This window comes from Scaptodrosophila lebanonensis, unplaced genomic scaffold (genome assembly GCF_003285725.1).
Source record: "Scaptodrosophila lebanonensis strain 11010-0011.00,11010-0021.00 unplaced genomic scaffold, SlebRS2 tig00000024-arrow-pilon, whole genome shotgun sequence".
Lineage (NCBI taxonomy): Eukaryota > Metazoa > Arthropoda > Insecta > Diptera > Drosophilidae > Scaptodrosophila > Scaptodrosophila lebanonensis.
In genome coordinates this window covers 12,272,198-12,291,532 of record NW_022060538.1, presented here as the reverse complement: position 1 = coordinate 12,291,532, position 19,335 = coordinate 12,272,198, and the positions used below count along the sequence as shown (strand labels likewise).

The 19,335-nt window shown below is 34.2% G+C and overlaps 1 protein-coding gene across 5 annotated transcripts in view; it reads left to right on the top strand.

The window, feature by feature from the left end:
• Positions 1–19,335, top strand: part of LOC115620313 (sex determination protein fruitless) — a 180,474-nt gene that overhangs the window by 115,674 nt on the left and 45,465 nt on the right. The window contains exon 1 of one of the 5 annotated variants that reach the window (XM_030513502.1): positions 15,678–16,420. The exons of the other annotated variants lie outside the window; for them this stretch is intronic. The gene's annotated coding sequence lies outside the window, so the exon portion shown is untranslated. Of the gene's footprint in view, positions 1–15,677; positions 16,421–19,335 lie in introns of those variants that run through there. 5 annotated transcript variants of the gene reach the window in all.

Below are 19,335 nucleotides of genomic sequence, written 5' to 3'. Positions count from 1 at the left end.
AGACAGGGAGACAGCGAGAGAGAGAGAGAGACGGAGAGAGCTTAAGGTCTTTTGTCAGCAGCATTACGTAAGAGTTTTATGCGCCTTGTAGAGCATTGGCTGATTGAGCATCTAGGCATGAGAAAGCAACATTTTTTCCACTTTGCAACGAAAAGTTACAGCCACAAGGGAATATATAAGACATGTACATGTACCTATATAAGGAAAAGAAAATATTCAAAAGGCGATGCGAGCTGAAATTAATTCCTGGATTATACCATGGCCTTTAATGTGGAAGAAACATTATATACCTTTAGCAAATATCTGACATACTGACGATTTCTTTGATTGGATTAAGTGAAGCGTGTTAAAAGAGACTTAATACTTATTCCTGAATTACATTTAAATCATTAAAACGAAATAAATTAACAATAGTTATCAGCTAAGATAAAAGGCTAGTTGCAAATTTATTTGAAAACAAACATTTTTAATTTTACGACAATGTTTCAAAATGTGTGAAGAGAAACATATAATGGCAAGCGTAATAATTAAAAAGTATAATTTATATACTTGTACTACTAAGATAGGGGTTATAAATAAATAAAAATTAATTATTAAGTTTTGAAACTATATCCTAAAAGTAAATTAACTTTGTGCTTTGTAGTAAATATTTAAGGCTCTTGCCAACTGTGGGTAACAGGATTTTGGGAACCACATTCTACCGAAAGCATTATAAATATAAATATAGAATTCAAGAATTAAATAGAAAAGTTAAAAATAAAATCAACCGTAAATGTTAAAAAGAACATAACAAAAAGTATACATAGAACATTAACCCTTATTCACGGTACGGACGCTCAACAAAAATTAACTTTGCTGTACCAGTCAATCCGATAAAAGCTATATGGCCTATTGCACCGATATTGATCAACCTTCCGGGCATCACACAAAACCTTGAAAACCCAAATTAGAGTTTGATTTCTGATTGATTTGTTTTACTTGTGGTTATAAGAGTACGGTCAGTAGTTAGGCAATTATATAAAAAATTAAGACTATATGTTATTTCTAATAAACTTGCTCTCCATATCGGTATAACAAGTCTATATGCCAAGTTTTGTGAACCTAGCTGTTATGGCTCACAAATGTTCTATGCTCATACACTCGAACAGGCAAATGGACAAACAGGTCTATATCGATTTGTCTCGTCATGCTAATCATGTAAGATATTACAAAAATTTGACGTTCTCATGATCGAACTTCCTTGACATTCATTTTTTTACAACAGATCATTCCATTATGTACTTTATTCTTAAGTGGAAGCTCTAAATGTTTTCTGGGAATTTACTTTTATTTCCAAATAGATAATATTTGTAATCCATTGACATTATTTATACTTCATAGAAGTTTTAGCAACAGGATATTAACAAAATTATATTTAACTTTAGCTTCAACTCTTTAACCAAAGGCGTTAATGAGGAAGAGAGAATTATGTGTGATTTTTTTTTATTTGTTCTTGAATGGAAATGGAATTGAAAATTTCGCGCAGCTTGACAATCAAAAGCAATCAAAATAAAATCATCGTTGGCGTGTGTGTAAACAGCAGCAACAATAAGTGCCATAACAGCTACAACAACAGCAATCATAATAGTAACAGCAACAACAATAAGCCCAACAATTGGCAAACTTCGGGCTGCTGGCCATGACAATATTTACAATTTCGACTGTCAGTTGGCTTGAAGCTCTACGATTGCCGCCCGCTGGCCATGCACATGTTACAGGGATTTACACCAATCCTCCTCCAACCATCACCCCGTTTCTCGCCATTTGGCAGCCCTGTACTGGACGCGTTATAGACTTTTAATTACGCCATAATTTCGCTTTCCTGGCCTCGCATTGTCGTCCATTTTTTGTGCATTGTTGTTGTTTTCTCCATTTTTTTAAGGACAACTGCTGTTGCTTATTTTGTTGCTGCTGTTGTTGTAGCCAGCCATTTGTTAATGAGCCAACATTGTCGTACAGTGAAGCCGCAGTGCGTGGTCACCGCTTCTGTCTTTCGTTCATTCCCATCTTTCCTTCCTTTATTGCCGTTTGTTGTCCTCATCCACATCCTCATCGCCGTCGTCATCATCAGTTATTAAATTGACATTCGTGCTGACGCGTTGATTGCACGAAATTGCAATTCCCATTGCGATCTGTTCCGCACATCCTTGTGGCCATGTAATTTTTATGTCCGCCATTTTTTGTGGAAATTCAATTTGTCATTTAATTGATTTTAATGTGCGCCTCGGCATTTTGCCATTTATTTGGTTGTGGTTGTGGTCGCCAGCTCAGTTCCATTTTACAGCCAACCGAAAAAATGCAAATGTAAATTATACGCGAAAGTGGAAAATGCCAGAAACAAAACAATAACAAACCGAAAATAATCAACATTTGCAAAAACTGCACAATTTTTTTTAAATAGAATACGCTCCGAGTCTCCAGGGGTAGCATTTGTGTCGCATTCAAATAAAACATTGAGCCACATATGCACACGAAAAATATATTAAAAAGCATATTACAAATATCGCCAATGGACATTATTTAACAATAAATTTATTTCACAAAACTAAATTCCATCAATGATGGTGAAAAGAGACTTTAGCTTTATTATCGCTTTTAAATAATTAATTGATCACATTGATGCCAGTAGTGACAACGAAAACACAACAATTTTAAAAAATTTCACCATATAGCTCTCTTCATTCGAAATATGTTCAAGAAATCTATTAAAAGGATATCACCTGCATAAACAAGCTCTTCTTTGTGGGCAACTCTTTCTACCAGCTAACAATTTTTAAGATTTATTTGTATAAGAAAATAAATCCATCTCATACTCATTTATTTTAGTCACTGAATAATGTCTTACTTTTTTGCTTGATTGCATCGCATTGAGCTCCTTTTTAAATTACCTACAAATTCTGGGAATTCGCTTTTGACTTGTGTTGGAGTTTTAACAATAGTCCTTTCCCTAATCAGTTCAATGGAATTAAGAAATTATGTGCAAAAGAATTAAAGAAAAAAATTTTCTTTTAATATATATATAAAGGCGAACATATAAAAAAAAAATAAAAGAACTACAAATTTTGAGTCATAACTATTTTGAATTAGGAGCTCTAAAGTTGCATTTAATTTACAAAATTAGTTTAATTTAAATAAATAAGTTACACAAAAAAGCTAAAAAATATTTAAGCAAACCATTTTTCCACAGTTGAGAATGTTTATACATACATTTTTTATTATATTTCAAACTATTTTCATTAAAAAAAAAAAAACAATGCTTTGAATATTTAAAAATCAGTTTGATCGCATGAACAATTTACTAAGCAATGTAGCACTTTTCAAAAGTTAGAAACCTTGAAACCTTTTTGTTCATCACAAAAGTTGGCAGCAGCCTCGAAATCGTCATAAATCGAAAGTTAAGCTTTTTACTGCGTTTAAAACTTTCAGTGATCCTTCAATATTTGATGCGCATTAAAAATTAAATTAAACAAGCGTAAATGCATTTGTGTGCTTTTGTAATTTTGTTTTAAAATTTTCATTTATTGCTTTTACACAGGGCGACGTCAGCGTCGGCGTTGGCGTCGACGTCGCCCCCTCAGGACATTATGGCTCATTGCTTGTGCATGTGGCGCCTTAAAATATGCAATGCGCGCAGCAATAAAAATACCCAATTGAGTGTGTGTATGTGTGTGTGTTTGTGTGTGTGTCTACTGGCGACACAAATGTTGTAAAAACATTTTCAAAGCGTCGTTTCGCAAAAGCATTTTCGTCCACACGCAAAAATTTGTTGATTTTATTCAAATAAAAATAAAGCTGAAATGCACTCTCATCCACACACACACACGCACATATGTCTTTATGTATGTATGTGTATATGTATACATATATGAGTGTATCAAAAATATAAAGTTTTTGATATGCATATGCACATGCAAGTTGTAAAATGTGGAGTGCGGGGCGACGCACAGTGGGGCCTTAGGCCGAAACAGCTTGCGAAAATCAAAATTTTCATGAACGCTTTGGGAGTAATGAATAAACGTGTCTAATAGTTTTTTTTCCAAAGATTACGAAAATCTTACTCTCAAAAAAATCGGAATTATAGTTTAGGACATATGTGCACTCAAAGTCGACCCTTTTTTAAGCTCGCAACAATTAATTCAATTTGATGCAAATACTTCATCTTTCAGGTATAATATTAGCTAAGTTATGAAACGAATCATTGATGTTTTGATTTGTATTGCTAGATGAATTAATTTTATGCATTATTTAATAAAAACTATGTCTCTCGTATTTGTAGTTATCTAGAAAACGTTATTTTTTAAACTACCTATTTTTAGGGTGTTTTTCAACTTTGATGGAAAATAAAAAAAAAGTACCCAAAAGTACCTCGCCCATATTTTCAAAATATGTTCCCTAAATATTCTTTTACCTAACGCAATAAAACTTTCATCCGCCCGGATCCGCCGGTGTGCACCAGAGCAAAAAGAGTGCCGCAACTTCGGAAACAAATCAGCGAAAAAGGCGCTGCCGCGGGTATAAGAAGAAGAATGCATTGCAGGTAGATTCGCATTAACGGCTATTAGGAACATTGTATTTAGCATTATGGATACAAAAATATACCTAAGCGGTCCTATTTGATCCACATTTAATATTGTGCAACCAAAATTATGCATAACATTTATTACAGGTAGTGTAATTTACAATATCAGGTGAAGGTCTTGCAATCTTTTTGACCCTTTCATGAATTGTAATTTCTTTGCTTTAAAGCATTTGAACAGGCAAAAAGAGGTTTTAGTTTATTATCTTAGGTATGCGTTTAGAAATGGTATATATTGCCAATATTTTTGGTGCAGCGTAATAGTCGAATTTTGACTTAAAAAGCAATCAGTTGTGTCTAACTAGCAGTGAATAGTATTTTTCAATATAATTTACGTTTAAATACCTTAAAAGTGATTTTTCTTTAACATGGCTGTGCAAAATGCAACATTATTTGATCTATTTAGGAATTCCAATGATGAGAAGGAATTTGAAGAAGCTGTTCTGGAAGAGCTGTATGATGCTCTGGAAAGTGCAGATCAGCAAAAAATGTTGAGAAATAAGCTTAAATTAATTTATTCTAAAATCAAACAGAAATGGATAAGCGTAGGATATAGCAAGCAGAAATTTGATTTAAAATATGAAATCTGGCTATCAACGACTACGTACTTGGATACATCAATGGACGATGTACCCTCTACATCAACTGCCAAAGCAGTTCAGTGCCGATGAGGCTTTGGCATTGTTTATGGATTTGGGATTGTCAAAGGAAAAATATTTAATATTGCGACATTCCCTAATTCGGCATAATGTTGATGTTCTTCCTGGGTACAAACAAATAGGATCGGCTAAGAAAGAGGCAGTACCTCAGCCCACAATAGTGACGGAACAGTCAGTGCAAGTAACACTTCATGACCAATTGGAGAAATGTCAGAGGAAGCCCAAGAGTCGAGGAACAAGGACTATAAAAAATTCAGATATTTGAACACATGCAAGACGTCACGAATAATGCAAAACGAGGATCTCTTCAATATGTTGTCAGCCTCTTCAGATCCACTGGTTTCATCCCTTAGACATGTGAGGTCTCACAAAGAATTAGTTAGTAATTATTCTTCGGACATGGTGAAATTATTAGATATTCCTTCGAATGTAGACGACTATTTTAAAGAAAACATATTAATGTAAATAATTGCAGCTGTCAGTACTTTATAATAAAAATTAATGTAATCATAAAATATTAACAAAATATTTTATTTTAATTTTTTTTATGTAAAAAAAATTTTCAATATTTTTAAATTAAAAAAAATTGTAATATTTAAACAATTTTTTTTTCAATTTTTAATTTGTTAAAAACTAAAAATATAACATAACTGAAAATAATTGTATCATTAAATGTTTTTTATTAGTTTGATTAGGCAAATATTGCACTGGCAACAAAATCCAACTTTGAGCACACATTGCGCAGCTCCTACAAATCACAGCACAATGCGCTATGACTTGTTTCAAAGCTTAAGAATTTTTCTTTCAAACAAAATTTGAATGACGAAAATTGCTTCAGCCGTTCAGAAGATATGATTTTTGCAACGAAAAAAGTCCGAAGGCCCCACTGTGCGACGCCGCAGGCCATTCTGTAATGCAATATTTATGCATTGGCCTCCCAAACAAAAAAGCAACTCAAACTTTTTGCTACTGGGCCCATTGTGACAATTACAACAAAACATTCCGTTCTTATCACACTGACAACAGTTGTAAACATTTACATATAAAGCATACTTGTTCGCAGACATTAACCGAGAGAGATGAAGGCATTTAAACCAAACTTGAATTACTTTAGAGTCCATTCAAGAACTCAAATGTGCATTCTTCAGAAACTTCAACTTCAAACTGGGAAAGTTTTTAGATGTCAGCTTGAATTTTAGCTACTTCTGCAGGTCGCTAATAAAGTAAGAATATTAAAGTACAACATGACGTATGCGTAATTTTTTATATTACAAATTTTTTAAAAGAGGTTTTTCTCCTGTGTGTGTGTTTTTTTTTAGTTTTTTTCATTTTTTTTATTTTTTTTTTTTATTTGGTCTTCTTTTAATGCATCCTTGTGCTGCGAGTCGTTCATAAGCCGTTCCATTGTTCGTTAAATAATTAAAATACAATCATTAGCAATGCACGTAAAAATTTGTGTCTTGAATCTATCCTGCCTGGCTTTCATTTCGTCTTCATTCTGAACTCCAGGGTGGAGAACGAGTTTCTTTTCATACCGAATACATACTTTCGTTCATGTTTAGATCTCTCGTAGCCATAGGGCTCTGCCTGGTGATATAAAAGAACAGCATACAAAAATTCGTAGACTGAAATAGTAACTCAAAAACTTGAACAACAATAAATATAAAATATGAAAATATATTTAATAAAAGAAAATAAAATAATATGATATTTATAATATATTTATAAAAAAGTATGTAAATTAATTAATTGGAAACAAATTCCATTAATAATAATTATACTTGTATTTTTACGCGCGTTTATACACCTCATAAAATAAAAAAACCAAACATTATAAAATAAATTGTATTTAATTGTTATCCCTTTCACTTGTTAGTCAGCCGAATTACTAAACAGGAAATAAATTTCACAAACTTGGTTTAACTTCGAATACTTAAATGCTTTCTTATCAATGTATTTAATACAAATGCATGGACTTATCAGCACGTCAATCATGCACTACACTATGTACATATGTATGTATATAGTATGTACCGAATGTAAAATGTACGCAACTAACAATTTTGGGAGCGGACTCACTATCGCACGGGGAAGACAAAGAAACTAATGACTCGTCGGTTACTTGAGGGCAGGAAAGCCCACTTTTTCGACAACTTGATAACGAATCGGTTACGATAATTATTTTTGACATTTTATAAACATGTCGCAATGACAATCAATCGTATTTGTCTGTTTCTTTTATGCACATTTCAAAGGTATTCCGTTTATATCCTTTAGGTCGTTTTTAATTCTAAACTCTCTTCAATGTTTTATGCCGTTTTATTGGGGCATTGAAGTGTCAAATTTTCCAGCACATTATTAACTAGAATTGTGGAAAGGAAATACAATTTTCGCCAAACCGGGAAATTTAAATAAAAATGAAAAACTTGTTGATTCTGCAAAATATAAGATATAACTAGCTTAAATAGCTTTTATATTTCAATTTTCAATTAATATGACTTTAAATATTGCGCCATTAAAAAAGAATAATTCCTTCAAAAATATATTTTTTATTAAAACAGTATTTTACTTTCAATTCGACTTAGCTTCAATATTTCAAAATTATTATTATTATTATTTAAAATTATATTGAAGCTCCTTCTTGATCCAACACGTCACAGATCCTGTTTTGAACTGTTTTATACAATTAAGTAATGTTGGAGAAAAGGAGGAGGAGGCGCTTTGATGGCATATTTTAGGTCTGGTATGGTTTAGTAATGTTGTTCATATTTTTTTCATTTCCCATGTCATAGTTTGGTCGCAAGGAGCTTCACATAATTGCATTAACAATATTCTAATTATTCAATATTCAATATAATAAATGTTGTTTATGAAATAAGCTACGTAAAGAAACTAAAAGGTCTGCTATTATTGGTATTTCTTTGCCGCAGACTATTTGTTTCTAAATGTATTACCCAGACTAAAGACTTCCATGCCGTTTCGACCTAAGTTTTTGAACCTTTTGTTATTCTACAAGATCAAGCTCTTAGCAAAAAAAAGTTTTTTACATGGCCTATTTTTTGGAACGGATTTTCAAAGCTTAGAATGTAAAAATGAGAGCCATCAATGGACATTTACAATTATGCTGATGTTCAACTATATATTTATATTTCTAAAATATATTTATTTTATATATTTGTTTAAATATAAACTCATTTAATCTGCAAGCTATAATCTTTAATCGTTCTTGCAGATAAACATATCATCTATTTCACACCAAATTTAAGCACAAACTCAAACATGAGAACTAAATTTAAAATGGCTGCCTGATAAAAATTAATATTCAATCTTTAACTGATATACTGATACCCTACAATACCATAAATACCATATGTTTTTAAAACAACAATATAGCTCTAACAAACCCAACAGCAGTATTTTACAAAATAGAGGTCAGAAAGTGTCTTTTCCTTTTGGAACACCTTACAGTATTTAAAGAAATAAAGTTGAGTTTAGAAATTGAATTCATGTAGTAGTATTTTCCATTAGGAAGTCCTCACAGCATTTTATTGTATTATTATCATGTTTATTATTTTTGCCTTCCAAAACATGAACATCGTTTCAGTTCCTCTTCTGCTCCTAAAATATGTTTTTAGTATAGAGTAGTAAACGAAAATGTTTGTAATCAGTTCATTAACCAACTAGTGGCATTCTCTTTAACTATTTTGTTGTCCTTTCACGCACTCCAACTCTTGTTGCTTTCTCTCTCCCTATCTCTCTGGTGCTGGGCATTGTGTCTGGTTTATTAGCGCGCTGCTAATTTCATTTGATTTTATTTACCATTTTGTGTGTTGATCATTTGGTTGGTTGCTTAGTTAGTTAGTGTTGTTATTGATGTTGTTATTGCTGTTGTAGTTTATTTTGGCAAAATTTAAACTGCAAATAAAGCAGGCCATGCGCACATTTTTGTGGTTTGCTTTGCGGCTTGTTGTAAATGAAAAGGCCTGAGGTTTTGGCCGCAGTCGTGTAATTGCGTTAAATAAAGCGACGACTCGTTCGGATGACCCTTCACAACAAAAACAACAACAAGTACTTGGACTGCCATTACCTTCGCAGTTGCCCCCAGCATTTAGTGAATAAACAACAAATAAACATAAATAAATAAAGAGCAGCAAAACTTTGCCGCAGGCAGTGACAAAAAGTGGCCACGATTGCTCATTAAATGCTGATTTTTATATTTTTACAATATTTACGATTACAATTCGTTTATTTTTTTTCCATTTTCTGCTCTTTTCATTATGTCTCTGTGTACAGTGTTTTGTTTTATTTACTTTATTTTTTTTGCGTGCGTGCGCGTTTGTACTTTTTTCTTCAATATAATATTTTATTGTTGCTCGTATCTGTGAGCTGCGTGCTTGCGGCGACAGCGACGGCGACTGCGCCGCTTAACGGTATCTATTGTGAGCATATTTTTCTCGTTTTGGCGCGTTTTTTTTTTTTTTGTATTTTTCACCGATATTTTATTACAACAGCTACGAGCAGCTAAGGCCAACCACCACACGCCTTTTAAGTACACATGTGCTTGCTTACACCCATGGCTACATGATTATATAAATACATAAATACATACCTTGATATAGGCATATATACGTGGTGTGTATTATTCAAAATTCCTTTAATATGATCATGTTCAAAAAGCCAAGTTTTTGGTTAATCAATCAGTAGAGAGAAGTAGCAGGAAGATATTTGGAAATCGTTGGCTTGTTGTAGGGTATATTTATATACTTTTTAGAAAGATGTTATTTCGACTTTTCATTATCCCGTGCTATAACTAAAACACTTTATTAGCCATAACTTTTTCAGAAATATAAAATATTAAACATAATCTTTATCTCAATCAATTTAACTGGTTTCATTTGTTCACAACTTCTCAAAATCAACATCAATACGAAAACTTTTTTTTATTGTCAATTTCATGAAAATGAACGTTAGAAATTTGTTTGTATCCACTGAAGGAAAGCTATATCCTTACAATAAAAGGCTTGGTTGAGCACCACTCTTTTAAAAGCGATCTAGCATCGATTTTTATGGCGCAACATTTCTTGGATATACAAAAAAAAAAGATTTTTTTGAGCTCTATCTTAAAATGTCCTTACTAATACATATACATATGACTAATAGCATCGTAGACTTTTGTAGACTATTTTGTTCTGAACACAAAACTTGGTTTCATTTGTGAGGTCAGCTGCTATTTATGGTTTCGACTCCAACTCATTTTTTTTTTATTTTAACTCCTATTTTAGGGTCTGCCCTCGCATTTATGTTTTACCGCGCGATGCATCGATTATATAGCAGATGTGAACTTTAAGTGCCGAAGTATCTATTCAGTTCTATCCATATCTATGTATCTATAGCTGTTTCTCACGCTCAAAATATGGGCTTTAGTTTTGTTTTTGTTGTTGCTGCTGCTGCTGTAACTGTCAGCAAGAATTACCGTCTATGGCTATACGAAGGTTAGCAAATTTTAAGATTTTGCCTTTTTGTTGAAATTGTTGTTGTTGTTGTTGTGCCACGCTTTTGGGGCGAGTGTGTCAAGGCGCTGCCAGCAACAACAACAATAACAACTGGCGACCATTGGGCGCCCATAAAAGGTGAATTTTTTTAGTTATACTGTGAATTTCATATTTGTGCGCACACTTCAAAGCTTTCGTTTTCGACGCTGTTGCGAACGCTCTTTTAATTAATTGGCGCTAATTAAAGTAAATTAAATTTTTCTTTTTAGCACGCCGAAAAAAAAACACAAGCACTTATACTCACAATTTTCTACGAAAAATATAAAAATTTACCAATAAATTGGTGATGGAGAAAAAAATGTATTTCAAAAAGTAAACCTAAGTATAACCGTGAATTAAATAAATATGTATTTGTAAAAACATAATGGAAATCCATTTGGTTATAATACAAACAATTTATAGTTACATCAAATTTATGGACTGGAAAATATCTCCTAAAATCAAATTACTTTAATTTTATTTTAGTAAACAAATGTTTCTCTTTTCTTTTTTTTTTTGAATAATCTATAAGTTTTACCTACAATTTATGCTTAAACAAATGGGAGAAGTATATACTCATACTGTTATTGCAAGGACGCAAGCATTGCAAATCATAAGCTTTAGGAAGCTGCTTTAAAAATCGATCTTTTAGCTCCATAAAAAAGAGCTCTACGCTCTTTTCAATTTCTTGCTCTTACGTTCTTGACAACCTACGTATGCACATACATACATACACATGTAGACATAGATGTGTATGTATGTATGTATAATTTTTGCACAGCTCGCTGAAGTAGAAACACTACAAGAGCTGTGGATTCGAATCGGATCGTTAGAAATTAAATATTCTGCACAAACGCGTCGCTGTCGTCGTCGCTGCTCTCGTCATTGTTTGTGTCCTAATTCTTGACACATAAAGCTTCTTCTACAACAAAAAAAAAGCCCTCCTGTCTGCCCTGCACCCGTGCACACACATATACACACACAAACACACGCCTGAAGGCGTTAACTGCGCTGTTGCTGCGCCGTTGCGTGCGCAAGTCGTTTATTTACCAAAGAGAGCACTTCTGTTCTCTTCCGTTTGCCTGCGACGCAAATACCGTTCTTTTTATTTCATTTTTTTGCGCCATGTATGTATGTATGTATATTTCGCATAACTTTTTTCTCTGTATGCGAGAGTATTTATTTAATAATTCGCTATTGTTGTTGTTGCTGTCCTCTACTGTTGCTCACATAATCAACATTATTGCGTGTCGCTGTTGCTGTTACTGTCGCTGCCGCCGCCGCCGCTGCTGCCGTCGTCCTCAGTTCAGTTCTTTTCTAAGCGGCATGCGGTGTAATTCTTCCATTTCTAATCGCTCCGAAATTTGCTGTCTTTGTCATCGCCGTTATTATTGTTATTGATGTAATACCAACCCACTGCATGGTTAACGCGTGTGCGTAAACCTACACACATACATATGTACATAAATATGTATGTATACATGTATGCATCTGTGTGTGCGTGTGCTAAAAAGTGAAGTGTCAGCGTGTTGCTGTAATTGATAAAAGCTCTCATTAACATGGGTCTGTGCATCCGTAACTGTGTATGTGTGTGTGTGTGTGCGACTTGAAGCGATAATAGTGCGTATTTTTAGCGTCTAATCAATCTTAAATGATAATCTCGTTGTCAATCATGAGGTGCTATACCCAGCCATAGAAGCGTTGCATTCGGCTCAAATGTATGCCGAGATTATGGCTTCCACTTATGTCATTTAGTAAAACAGTTTATTTTCAGCACGAATTTGAGTTTAGAAGCTAAGAATTTGTTTTCTGTATTTAATTTCTGAAAATACTTTGAATCAAATTTTGATGAGTCGTGAATTGGATTGGAATTTCCACATTACATACTATGTATGTACATACATATACATATCTCCTATTTAACTTTTTAAAACTCAATCACGACTTAGGGCGGTACGAATAGAGGGCTGGCCATCAACATCTGCAGTAATTTAAAAGAATTATTAATTATTGTTATATTTTTGACAATAATCTTTTGAGTTTTATGAGCATTTTGCGAAGAAAAAGCTATGATCAGACAGGCGAATAGTTTTCACACAAATTTGTCTCATTTAACAAGTCCTCTTCAATTCAAAGTCTATTTAATAAAGCATTACATATTAAAGTGTACTTTTCTGCTCTCATGCATTTCTTTGTGAATCAATTTTGAAAACCAACTTGTAAAATTGAATTTCGAACCATAGCTTATCATTTTTCTTTAGCTTTTAGCTACGCGTCGATTAATAAGTTCCATTAGAGTTGGCCAAAAATGTGGCTTGCAGTTTGTTTTAAATCATTTAAGTCAAAATTAAAATTACTTTAACTATCGATATTGGTGGAAGAAATACGTACATGTAAATACTATAGATACATATGTATGTATGTATGTCAGCAGAGTTATCAATTAAATATAAATTTAGCTATACGAGTATTTTGAACGACTCAGCGCATACAAAAAAAAAGTTCCAATTAAAAAGCCAAAAGCAGAACGATCCCAAAAACTAGAACAAAGAGCAAGCGGCATCAGGTTTATAGCTTGTGATTATATAAATACATCCATATGTACATATGTCCATATGTATGTTTTTTTTATGTACGTATGTATGTATGTGTGTGTGCTGTAGCACAGCTCAACAACAACAACAACAAATTTGCAAAAATTCTAAATTTATAATAAAAAAGCAAGAGCCACACATGCATACAAACACTTACGAGTGATATACACTAACAGCAACAACAAGGTAACAGAAAGGCGTACAAATTGTGAGCCATGCGTGCATGTGTGTGTGTGTGTGTCTTCGCTTGCACGTGTGTATGTGTGTGTGTGTGTGTGCGATCAAGGCAGCCATCGCAGCAGTAGCAGCAGCAGCAACGACGGCCGTTAAAAGGCAGCCTGTCCGGCCCTACACGCGCATGTAAAGTTACCCACACACACACATATATATATATATACATGTATATGTATGTACATACATACATATGTCTGTACGTATCATTCCTCTACAGACTCACAGACGATTGAACAACAAATAGCCGAGCGACGACGGCGCACAGTGTGTGTGCCAAAAATAAAGCAACAACGCCACTAATGCCAAGTAAAACAACAACAACAACAACAAACACAAATAAAACGCGAACAAAAATTTTGCGCTTATGGGTCGTAAAGTTGACCTTCAAACAGCAACATTTGCCGAAAATACACACGCATACACAACATACATGCTTACATATGTATATGTACATATGGATGTGTATGTTTCGTTGTCTGTATGTGTGAACAGAAAAAAAACGACGATGTCGACGCACACAACGAAAATTGGCCGAAAAATTGCAAGTTTTTAGTTTTTTTATTGGTGTTTTTTTTTCAACGGCTTCGCCCAGTTTAACTTTTTTTCGATAACTTGCGTCGCTAGGGGCGGGGCTGCTGCAGCAAAGGGGCAGCGATGACGTTATGGCTCTGTTATGGTTGCGAACTTATGAGACAACAGCAACAACAATTCAGCAAACGGCAAATCTAATTTCATGAGCGCATTTTACAAAGATGAGAGACAGAGAGAAAGAGGGAGAGTGAGAGAACTAAGCAACGCCAAACCCATGGCGGGGGCGCTGTTTGCTGCACATGTTGTTGCGCCTCTCTTGATCAGTGTTGCCAGTTCTTGAGCTTCAGAATAAGCTAGAACAGCACTTGAATCAAGCTGGGAATATCTTCAAAATGTATGCCCTTTCACAAATTAGTTCCAATAAAATTCAATATATTTTTGTATTTCGAGAAGAAGAAGTAAGATTGATCCTAAAAATATCATCAATAGCTTGCTATATAACTACACATAATGAAGGTTATGTGTCAATTTACTTAGATATTTTTGTTGTTGTTGCATTTATATAAAAAGGCACCAGAACTTGTAAAAGCTCTATGAATCCCGCCAGTCGCATCTTTAATCGCAATCCGCTTTTGAATAAGTCCAGAACGATGGGAATAATATCTATAGCACTGCTACTGCGTCTGTTGATGCCGGTCGTTCGTTTTTGCAAACGTGCAGATCAACTCTGCGAGCAGAGCAAACATTTTTGTAGTTTTTTTTTTTGCAAAGACCGCTTCGTCTAACTTTGCTCTTTTTGCTCTTTTGTTGCTGTACATATTGCTGCTCTTTTTTTATGCGGCGCTCTTATTGTGCGCAAATTTAAGCTTACTACGACGACAGCGACCGCCGCAGCGACGCGTTGCTGCTGCTGCTGCTTTACAAATTTGTGTTTGCCATTTTTTGTGCCGCGCTTATGTGAGCGAATGTGTGTACACATGTATGTGTAGGAATGTGTGCGTATGCATATATTAGTGCGTTTTGTGTGTGTGTGCGATCGGTATCAAGGTTTTTGGCAATTTGGTTTGTGTTTGCTGCTTTAGTCGGTTGGTAGGTCGCGTCGTCAACGCCAGCCCGCTGCTGCTGCTGATGCCCGCCACATTTGCTGTTGTTGTTTCTGCTGTCATTGCCGTCGCTGCCTCTGTTGCTGTCGCTGCCGCTGCTGCTGCTGTTGCGCCTTCTTTTTTCTACTAGTTGTTGGCACGATCGCTTTTAATTTTTCGCAAACTGTGCGCGTCTCTGCCTCTGCTCAGATCAGCCTACAAACATATGTATGTATGTATGTATATATGTACATATGCATAAACGTTGTTCGCTCGCGTGCGCCTTTAGTTATTATTCTTTGAAATTCACAACCAGTGCAGCGGCTCTGCCAACGTCGAACGTCAACGCCAACGCAGCTGCTGACAGCGCGGCACTCTTAACCTATTTTCTCGCGAGCCGAACATTAGTTACAATTTTGTTGTGATGTTGCGCGGCAGATACGCGGCGGACACGGACGGTTGCGCGGTGCTCGGATTCTAAAAACCCATACACACTCACACACACATGCATACATCTCTTACAACTACACACGTACTCACACAACAACAACAACAATAATAGCAACCAAAAAGAAGCAAAGCCCAAAAAATAATACAAATTGCAATAAAAAACAACGGAATTTATTCTTGAATTTTGCGTGTGCAAAACAACAACAACAACAAGAAAAATTAAACAAAATGCGATTGGAATTTTAAAATGCTGTAAATAAAACAACAAAATTTTCATGGAAGGAGAGCGGCAACGGCTGCAAGTGTGTAAAAATAATTGTGCCTTAAAAATTGCAGAAATTTAAGAAAAATTTGTTTACAAATGCAATTAAAGTTAAAAAGTTTAGCTCTAAAAATGAAAATGTGGTGCCTTGGAACTATTTTAATGTTTTATGCGTAAATTGAGCAAATAACAAAAGGAAGTGATTCTTCAAAAAAAAAAAACAACAAGAAAGTGTGTTACAAAATTTTCGCAAACTCAAAATTGGATTCCACACTTGCACTTAATTGGCCAACAAATCGGATTACTTTTCTGATTCTGTCCTCTCTGCACTAACTACCCATATAAATATACATACATATATTTATATAAATATAATATTTTTTCGGTTGTGGAAGGGTAACCCTAAAAACTCGTCAAATTGGATTACACAAACTTTTGGCTACTCCAGTCACTCTTGGAAAGGTTAGTAATCGAATTAAGTATACGCCATGTTGTTGTGTTCGTGCGATAAAAGCGACCGGACCTGAAATCGAAAGTGAAATCAGCTCTGAATATAACAACTATTAACTATAAATGTACAGAGTACATAGCGCGATAAGTGATGATAACTATTTTCCGAGAATTCTAAAGTTATTTTACGACGGAACATCAAATAGGGAAAGCCCAGAAAATTAAGGACAGGCAGAATTAAAAGTTTCATAACAGTACAATAGCTATAGACTGTAGGTCTTGTAGGTTGATCTAAATATTATAAATAAAAGCGTATAAAAATGTGAAAAAGTAAAAAATTAATTTAAAATATTGTAAGGAAAACAAAACCGCTAGGTTAGGCCGTCAACGAATGATGTTATGCCTTTTTGCTTTTCAATATTTGTTATTCTAAAGATTTATGTTGCGGCCAACATTTTGTGGTTTTTAACAACTAATTATTTTGGTCGGTATAGAAAAAATTCTCATCACTATTTGTTTGCACTTGTCGTTTACTTCATTTATAAACAAAAAATGAAAAGACAATTAACACTTTAGCTGTTTGAACTGCCGTTACCAGATCGCTTGTTCTTGTCTGATCTCTTAGATCCACTAGCGAATTGGCTTGCTAATAATATTCCTACTTCTCTCTAGATCCGATATATTCTACTAAGAGCCCTACTTATCAGTACTTTTACATAAAATGTTGCCAAAATTGCTTTAATTGTTTACATAAGACCGATATTTTATAGAAATTGTATTTTTCTAACTTTCAACATCATCATTAACGACTATTAAAAAATTTGATTTTTAAAGAAGTCTGGGCTGTTACAAAAATCAGATACGAATTCTCTCTTACTTTCTAAGCTTGGAACATTTTTTTAGCTTCTCAGGTTCTCACATAGTATACATTTGCTGAAGGAAGTGAACTTGCAATTATTTAAGAAGATAATTATGGAAGATTATTATCTGAATATTTTTCAACTATGGATTTTTCTTCTAGTAATTGTTATAAGTTTACAATTATTTTACAACATAGTCGTATAATTCTTTTAACATTAACTGGCCAAAAATTTCCACTCTTTCATTGTTTTTAAGAATACTTTTCGATTTAGCTTCATCAAAAATTTTCAATAGTTCCTGATATAACAAATAAAATTATTTATTAAGAAAAACTGCATCTTCTTTATCAACTAAATCTGAACTCAGCAGTTAATACTTAAATTAAAAAAATTGTATCTGCTGTTTTAAGCTCCTTACAGTTAACAAATGAAAGCCTTAAGATAATCCAAAGTTCTTATGTTTGGAAAACTTTCCTTCGCTGTAATCAACTAAAGAGTTCACAACAAATTTTCTTTAAACATTTAATGTTCAATCAACAGTTAATTGAAAGATTCTGTTGCTAAACTGTTTCGCCACTTTACACTTCCAAAAGCTCTGTCGCTCTGTATGCTCTCAATGTTTAGATGATCACGTTTACTTATGTCATAGAGGGGCCGCTTACATAATCCCAATTCTTTCCGCAGATGATGTAAAATTTGCGCATACGGGTATGTGTGAGTTACAGGCAACAAGTTACGGCATAGCTCGTACCTACAATTCAATTTAGCATATCAAGTCATGCGTAAATGTTATCTAAAAATACACACACACACACACATAAACAGACATACATACAGACAAGCATATGTATGTAGACTATTTTGTAGCACAACTAAATACGCGAGCAGCCCAAAACATGCGAAAATTATCTATAAATTTAAATTTTTACAATCTGTGCGCGATTATGGCAGCCAACAACAACAAAATCTACAACTACAAAAGTGCTGCCCAAAAACGAATGAATGTGTTTGTGCATGTGTGTGTGTGTGTGTGTGTGAGAGAGAGAGAAAGAGGGTGGGTTGGGGGTGCGGTGGGGGCTGCAGGGCGTACTGAGTTGACGTCAAACTCAAAAAGGCAGCGGATCGGATCGAGGGGCGCCGAGTTGCCGACGGCAGTGCCAATTTATTTTACACAATTAAGGGTGTGCACACACTGAGAGAAAAATATACACACAACTACTCGCTCACACCTACACACACACACACGTGCTGGATGTGTGTGTGAGTCTGCGATCGCACACATATACTATCTGTATATATGACTATGCGCCAATTTAGATTAAAAACGAAAAAACGACAAGCGGCCGACCGACCCACCCAAAAAAAAAAAAATACAAAATACAAAAAGTGTAGGGAACCGAAAAAGAAAATAATAAAAATATACTATATGTGCAGTATACTATAACTTTTTAAAATAATAAAAGAAAGCGCTCACAAAGCACAGAAGAGGCGAAGCATTATTGTTGTCTCTCTATTGTTGTTGTTTTTTATTTTTATTTATTTATATATGCATTATTTTATTTTCACTTTTTTCGAGATTTTTCTTCTATTATTTTATTTTTTATTAGATTTTTTTACTTTATTATTATTGTTGATAGTATGTGCGAAAAAAAGCGCTGAATATGTTGTTTGAGTTTTATTCCCGCCAACTGTGCAAATATTGCGTCTTGTTTTGTTATGCTTATTGTTGTTGTTGTTGTTGCTATTATTGTTGTAGCGTATTTTATATTATTGTTGTATAAGAGGAGCAGCCAAACCCACCACCTCATGTACAATACTATGTATTATAGTATTTGGGCGAATATACGAATGCTGGTGGTCTGTTCCTCCTACATGAACCCAACAGTTCCGCGAAGGCGTACAGCTGAGCCTGCTTGTATGGCTAAAGGGATTAGTAATTAGTGCTCTACCGACCATTTAACCACTGTCTTTTCCCCTTTACGAATAAGTTTTTGCCATATTTTAAAAAAAAACACTTTTCATTCAATCACTTTAGAATCTAAAAGTCTGTAACTATTTTCTGGACTA